The sequence below is a fragment of the Amblyomma americanum genome, chromosome 4 (genome assembly GCF_052857255.1).
Source record: "Amblyomma americanum isolate KBUSLIRL-KWMA chromosome 4, ASM5285725v1, whole genome shotgun sequence".
Classification (NCBI taxonomy): domain Eukaryota; kingdom Metazoa; phylum Arthropoda; class Arachnida; order Ixodida; family Ixodidae; genus Amblyomma; species Amblyomma americanum.
In genome coordinates this window covers 87353963-87361331 of record NC_135500.1, presented here as the reverse complement: position 1 = coordinate 87361331, position 7369 = coordinate 87353963, and the positions used below count along the sequence as shown (strand labels likewise).

Here is a 7369-nt window from a genome sequence, read left to right as displayed (position 1 = left end):
AGTCATCTGTGCTGCGTAGCCTTCCAATTTCTTTATGGTTTCGTCGTTGTATCCGTTACTTTGAATGAAAAGACCTAATATTCTTATTTTGTCTACTTTGGGTACTGGTTGGTTTCCGACCATGATGTTGAGATCGCTGTCTTTTTTCAGCCTTAATGATTTGGGGTTGTACATAAAGAGTTCTGATTTTTATGGTGAGCAGGCAAGCCCCCTAGCTGCTACATACTCTACCACTGTATCTGCAGCTGTATGCAGCTTGTTCTCTATTTCTTCGTCGCTACCTTTGTTTATCCAGCCGTTTATGTCGTCAGCATACATGCTGAAATTTAGGTTTTTTATTCTCCCAAGTTTAGCTGGGAGACCCCTAATTGCCAGATTAAAGAGGAATGGGGAGAGTACCGATCCTTGTGTTGTACCTCTGTTTCCCAGCTCTATTTCTTCCGATTCCAAATCTTGGTATCATTGCCGTCCTGTCTGTCAGGAAGTTCTTTATATAATTGTAGGTTCTGCCTCCTACGCCTATTTCCTGAAGTTCTGTCAGGATTGCCTCGTGTTTGACATTGTCAAAAGCTTTCTTGAGGAATAGACCTAGGATTGCTTTTATATCTCTTGATCGCGAGTCTATGATGTCGTGCTGGAGTCTCAACATCACATCCTGGGTGCTTAGGCCCGGCCCGAATCCGACCATCTCATTCGGCCATGTTCATTATCTTCCATGAATCGGGTTAGCCTCGTTTGGATTACATGTTCCATTAGTTTCCCTACACACGATGTGAGGGAAATCGGCCTGAGGTTCTCAAGCTTAGTGGGCTTGCCCGGTTGGGGGATTAGTATGATTGCTAGCTTCTTTCCATTGTTTCGGAAGTTCACCGTTCTCCCATACCTGCTGTACATATTTTGTTATAGCTGTGATCGACTCATCGTCTAGATTTCGCAGCATTTTGTTTGTTATTCCATCTGGTCCTGGGGCCGATTTCGTGTTAAGCCTGATTATTTCCGCTCTCATTTCAGCCTCCGTTATGGGTGCGTCTAGCTCCTTATGTGGGGGTCCCCCATATTCTGGTAGGCTGGTGCGAGTCACGTTTCCTATGTATGTTTGCTTGATTTCTTCCATGAAGCTCTCGTCTGTTCCGTCGTATTTATGTCGCATCTTGACTAGTCTGCTACCCGGATTGGGTTGGGTCTACTAAGTGTCTTAGAGTGTTCCATGTTTTTGCTAGACTCATACCTTTTTCCATGTCGTCGTATTTGCTGCACCAATTTTGTTCGCATAGTTGTAGTGCGTATTTTTCGATTTCTCTATTTAATCTGGGTATTCTTTTTTTTAGATTCCGGTTCCATTTCTGTCTTTTGAGCCGGTCTTCTATACTACCTTTTGCCTCCCACATGTGCAGTAGTTTGTTGTCTGCTATGAGTGGGGCGTCTTGGCCTTCTAGAGTTACCGTTGCTTCGGCGGTATGTCTTTTGAGTGTGTCTGTCCACTCTCCTAGGTCCGTGATGGTTGCGGCTGAGGATTCTTCCCTCCGCTTTCTAAATTTGTCCCATTCTGTGACTTTTGGCTGTTTTAACCGTTTTTCTTTGACTCCCTGCATTAGCGTAGTGGCAATTATATAGTGGTCGCTGCCTAGGTCTTGTCCTGTATTTTCCCACGTTACTGTTCTGGTGTTTTTGGAGAGTGTTAGATCGGGTGTGGTGTCCGCGGTAACACTGTTTCCTTTTCTAGTTGGGTTTCCTGGGTCTGTGTGTAGTGAGAGGCTAAGTTCTTGTATATCCTCCAACAGCTGCCTTCCCTTGCCGTCTTTCCTGTTGTATCCCCACTCCTCATGCAGCGCATTTAAGTCTCCTACGATGAAGAGGGGGTTCTTTCCCGCTGCTTTTAGAGCTTTTCGGAAGATGGCGCTGAACCTGATCTTTTTCTGTTCAGGGCTTGAGTAGATGCTTAGTATAAAGAGACTGGGCTCTTCTTTCCTACCCGTACGCATCTCCACTAAGACTCCTTTTATGTTCCTGGATTGAATATCGTGTTCAATTGTTGCTATGTTTCTTTTCACTTGGGTTGTTACCCATGATTTTGCCCCTTTATCACTGTGAAACGCCTGATATCCTGGGAGGGATGCTAATTTCCCGGTCTCTTGCAGCGCTATTGCTAGCGGCTTCTCTGCTAATGTGTCTACGTAGTTTTGCAGTAACGCTCGCTTGCGTTGGAACCCTCGGCAGTTCCACTGCCAAATGATAGACTTATTTAGGGCGTTTCTGGCCATATTGAATTTTAGTAACAGTGTCCTCTAAGTTTTTCTGTCGCTCTCCAAGGGCAATCAGCTCGGTTCTTTGTGCTTGTAGCTCGGTTCTCTGCGCCTGCAGTTCTGCTGTTATGCTTTCAAATCTTTGATTTATATTCTCTTGTATCTGGCTGAGTGCAGCCATGACCTGCGCCATGAATTCTCTTTGTTCTGTCTGCATCGCTTTTATCGCGTTCCTATTTGCTTCACATTCATTCTTTAGCTCTACCCATATGTCTGTTCCATTATCTCCTTTTCGTTTAAGTGGGGGTCTTCTGTCTCCTCCATTTTCTCTCCTACCATTTCCTGCCGCTTGAGTGTTGGGGGGGGGGGGGTAGTTTGTTGAGCTACCTGTATGGGTTGTGCGAGTTGTGTGCGGGGAGGTGGGGATGTTGCCTTTTTCTTTTTGTGCTTTCATGAGGTTATTTATGAACCCTTGAAGCTCATCTACTTTTTCCTTTAACTGTTCTATTTCTCTGTCCTTATCATCTTTAGCCTATCTCTTTCCTACTATCCCCTCACCTCTTTCGTTTCACTTCTTCAAACTGCCTGCTATCCTTTATTTCCGCTACCCCAGCTCAGGTGCCACTGATTAGTGATGGCAGATGCCGGAGTGAGCTAACATCTTTTACCATCCTTTTGTTATTTGTAGATAAATAATCACTTACTACTGGGCGGGCCCTTCTACTAAGCTTACTTGTTTAATTTCTCTGCTTGGATCCCTGCTTCTGCTCCTTCTCTTGCCCCAGGGGTCATTTGGGTCCCTTGATCTCGATCTCCTACGTCCCCTGGTCTCCTGGCTCCTGGGGGTCGGCGGGTTTCCTTTGCTGTTTCCTCCGAGCTTGGGGAAGTCCTCCTTGCGGAGTTTCTTGTCTCCGTCCGCCGGGGGTTTCTGTTGCTGGGTCGCCAGCTCTTTTCGTTTGTCCTTTTTCATCTCCCAGATTCTTTTCTTGATTTCGTACGGTGTTCGGTATAGCTCTTTGCACTTTTTGTCGCCGAGTGGGTGCTCTTTTCTGAAGACCTGGCACTTGGCTTCGCATTGGTGATCTTCCCGTGGGTTTTCTTCTCCGCATCCTCGGCACTTTTTGTTGTCTGGGTTCGGGCACACGTCGGATCTGTGCCCCATTCGGCCACACGCATAGCATACCTCGTACTTTTTCTTGTACATGACGCATCTCGTCGGCGCGGGTGAAAGGTACACTTGCCTTGGAACCGTGCTCTCTTCGAAGAGGATAAGCACGGCCTTCGTTGCCTTTCCCAGTCTTCTCACTCCTATGAATTGGGGGTTCTTCGCGCTGCAGTACTTCAGTCTCTTTTTGATTTCGTCTTCAGTTCAGAATAGAGGGGCGTCGTATATGACGCCTTTTCCGCTGTTCTCCGGCGCCGCCACGTATGCGTTGACGCTCACCTTTTCCTTGCCTATCGTCAGCTCTCTGGTCGCTGCGTATTTATTCCTCTTTATTTTGTCCTTCGTAGCGATGAAGATCGATTGCTGCTTTGTGTTGAACGTGATGATGTCGTTCACGCCTTTGTCGCTTGCCCCAGCCGCTGCGCTGATTGCGTCAGCCAGGAAGGCTGCTCCGAATTTCAGTCCAAGGTGAGTGTGACGTCACGCGGATGAGCAATTGTCCGCATGCGCCGATACTATCTCAACCAGAGGGGCTCCACACCTGCGCAGCGTTCGTCACCACCGCCTCGCCGCAGGCCGCTCTATCACCCGAACCGCGCGTCGCCGCATACGCAGAATTGCGTAAAGGGGGAGATGTAATCGGCGGCTGTATCGCAACGCTTGTCGCAACGCTTCATATTGATGCACAGGAGAGTCCAGCCGCTGCTAAACGGCGGTATGGACAAGAGAACATTTACATTTATGATGCTGAGATTGTCGCCTGGCAGTTGGCTACACAACAAACAGGGGGGGAGCGTCAGAAGGCGAAGAGAGCAGCGGAGACGCCCGAACAGAGAGAGGAACGCCTTGCCAAACGGAGCCGCCAGACTGCCGAGCGTAATAGACGCCGCATAGCCGCCGAGATGAAGCCTATGGAAGGCGTCAGTCAACGGGAACCGACCGAAGAGGAGAAGGCCGGTCGTGTGACTGATCACACCATTCGAGTTTCCGAAAGTGCATCTGCGACCCGCACATTTGAAGCAGACTTTGTGAACAATCCGTTCGGACCCATTTGTAGTGTGTGCGACAGACTGTGGCACCAAATGGACTTGACAACAGTGAGTAATCCAATGTATGACACATTGCGTTTGGCATTACCAGAACAAGATCAGCCAGGAAAACGTACCTCTCGGTATATATATCCTGGCGCAGCGGAGCTAAGCCACTGCCAATTTTTTTCTTTTATGCCGTGAGTGTGCGGGGGGTTTCAGTGGCTCCCATAGATGCCGCCACCGAATACGTTGGTTAGCTGATAAGCGGGTAAGGGGGGGTAAAGGTAAGGACTGGTGAGGGCGGCTCCGCGGCGAGGCGCGCTGTGTGACGTCATGCCAGATGGCGCGGCGAGCGCGCGGCGTGTGTCCAGCTGCGGCGGTTTCTAGGCAACGGCTCAAGGACTGTCTCTGTGCCTCCTCGGAGCACCGCAATAGCGAAATCGCGAGTTCGTGGTCAGTAAAGCTTTCGAATTAAAAACTAAACGTTTCTCACCTTGCCGCTGCAACTGCATTCCTATTAATGTCTGTATTTATTCCTTTGTTATTCCTGCTTCGTACGTTCTGTATTTGAAGTAGTGATTGTTGTTCTATTTTCTTTGTTTCCATTTCATTCCTCCGTATTTTTGGCTTTGCAAAATAGCGAAGAGACTATATGTATATTTGTAAGTGTCTTTGCTTTGCTGTTGTCACTGTAGAGGGAGGTCGTGGGCCTTTGTCAAGCTGCCGTTTACGAGCAGCTTTTACCCACAACCTCCTCCATCATCCCGATGAAAATAAAGAATATTATTATTATTATTAGAAAGAGCAACAGTGACACGAACTGCGCCCGAACAACCGACATGCCACGAAGCGTGGACGCCTCTTCGGGAACTGCGCAATTCAAGGCACCAGCCGTCATGAGCAGCGTAAGCTGCAAGAAATGCTCAGTACTTGGGAAAAACGTTTCTCACCTTGCCGTCGTTGCTCCATCATAAACTAATCAAGAGCACGACCTGCACACATTTCTGTAAATAGTTTGTGTATATTACCTCTTTCCCTATCCTCTTTTCCTGTCCCCTCACCTCTCTCATTTCATTTCACCATTCTGCGTGCTGTGCTTTATTTCCGCTGCCCTAGCTCAGGTGCTTCAGTATCGATGGCAGCTGCCGAAGCTAGAAAAAATGTTTTCCTTTCTTTTTATTATTATTTAGTAAAATCACTTAATACCTTGCCGCAGTCAGAAACGGCGCGAGTTTCGCGTCGAAGACCAAGACAGACGAAAAACGCAGAATCTGCGTGTTAACAAAGGCGCCGAACGCTGACAGGCGCAGCCGCGCAGTCCACCGTCCCAAGGGTTCGTTCTACCTCGTCTGCTCCGACGCCGCTCGCCAGCGCGCCAAAGCTGATAGCGTGACTATGCAGAGGGGTCACCAACTCATCTGTGACGTATTTCTCGGGGCCAGATTTTGCCGAGTGTCCGCTCTTTATGAATCCCTTTTTCTACGGTACAGATATGAATTCAGGCGCTACTCGCCCACTATTGCTATGGGATACTGCGTGGTCACGTGGAAATTGATCTTGGTCAATTTTGCTGATCCGTATTACCCGCGTTCGAAGCCGACCACGGCGCCCGCGTTTCAATGGAGATGAAACGCAAAATGCGCATGTGTGCTTTGCGACGTCAATGCACGTTAAAGATCCCCAAGTGGTCGAAACTATTCCGGAGCCATCCAATATGACCCCTCTTTCTTCCTTTTATCTTTCACTCCCTCTTTTATCCCTTCTCTTGCGGCGGGGTTCCGGTCTCTTTGTTGCTGCCAGGAAGAAAGAAAGTGCACAGGCCTGCTCACTGGCTCAAGCCGAGCCACAATCGCTACCACGTGCAGATAGAAGGAGAGTTGAAAGATGGGGTAGAAAGACAGTATAGTAAAGACGCGCTAAAGACAAGGCCGATCCCGGAGGTAGTGCAATACCGGGCCAACCGGTGGCGGGAGTGAAGAATCCTTCAAACGCTCTGCCACATTTCCAAAAATAAGTCCAACTTGTTCCCGTAACAGATACTCTACTGGTCCGGACAATCGCGCCTCACGCGGAGTTCCGGTGTCCGCCGATATGTGAGACAGACACTGCGCCATCTCATTTCGCCCAGAACCAGTGGTTAGGGCACTCGACTACTGATCCGGAGTTCCCGGGTTCGAACCCGACCGCGGCAGCTGCGTTTTTATGGAGGAAAAACGCTAAGGCGCCCGTGTGCTGTGCGATGTCAGTGCACGTTAAAGATAATAATAATAATAATTGGTTTTTGGGGAAAGGAAATGGCGCAGTATCTGTCACATATATCTTTGGACACCTGAATCGCGCCGTAAGGGAAGGGATAAAGGAGGGAGTGAACGAAGAAAGGAAGAATAGGTGCCGCAGTGGAGGGCTTCGGAATAATTTCGACAACCTGGGGATCTTTAACGTGCACTGACATCGCACAGCACACGGGCGCCTTAGCGTTTTTCCTCCATAAAAACGCAGCCGGCGCAGGCGGGTTCGAACTCGGGAACTCCGGATCCCAGGTGGTCGAAATTATTCCGGAGCCCTCCACTACGGCACCTCCTTCTTCCTTTCTTCTTCCACTCCCTCTCTTATCCCTTCCCTTACGGCGCGGTTCAGGTGTCCAACGATATATGAGACAGATACTGCGCCATTTCCTTTCCCCAAAAACCAATTATTATTATTCTCACCTCCTTTGTTCTTTCACTCCCTCCTTTATCCCTTCCCCCACGGCGCGGTTCAGGTGTCCAACGATATATGAGACAGATACTGCGCCATTTTCTTTCCCCAAGAACCAATTAAAAAAAAATTTCTCACCTTAACCCGCCGCGGTGGCTTAGTGGTTAGGGCGCTCAGCTACTGATCCGGAGCTCCCGGAATCGAAGCCGACCACTGCGGATGCGTTTTTATGA

The 7369-nt window shown here is 48.9% G+C and overlaps 1 pseudogene; it reads right to left on the bottom strand.

The window, feature by feature from the left end:
- Positions 1-6357: 6357 nt before the first annotated feature.
- LOC144130732 (U2 spliceosomal RNA) lies at positions 6358-6517 on the bottom strand (annotated as a pseudogene).
- Between the last annotated feature and the right edge of the window lie 852 nt (positions 6518-7369).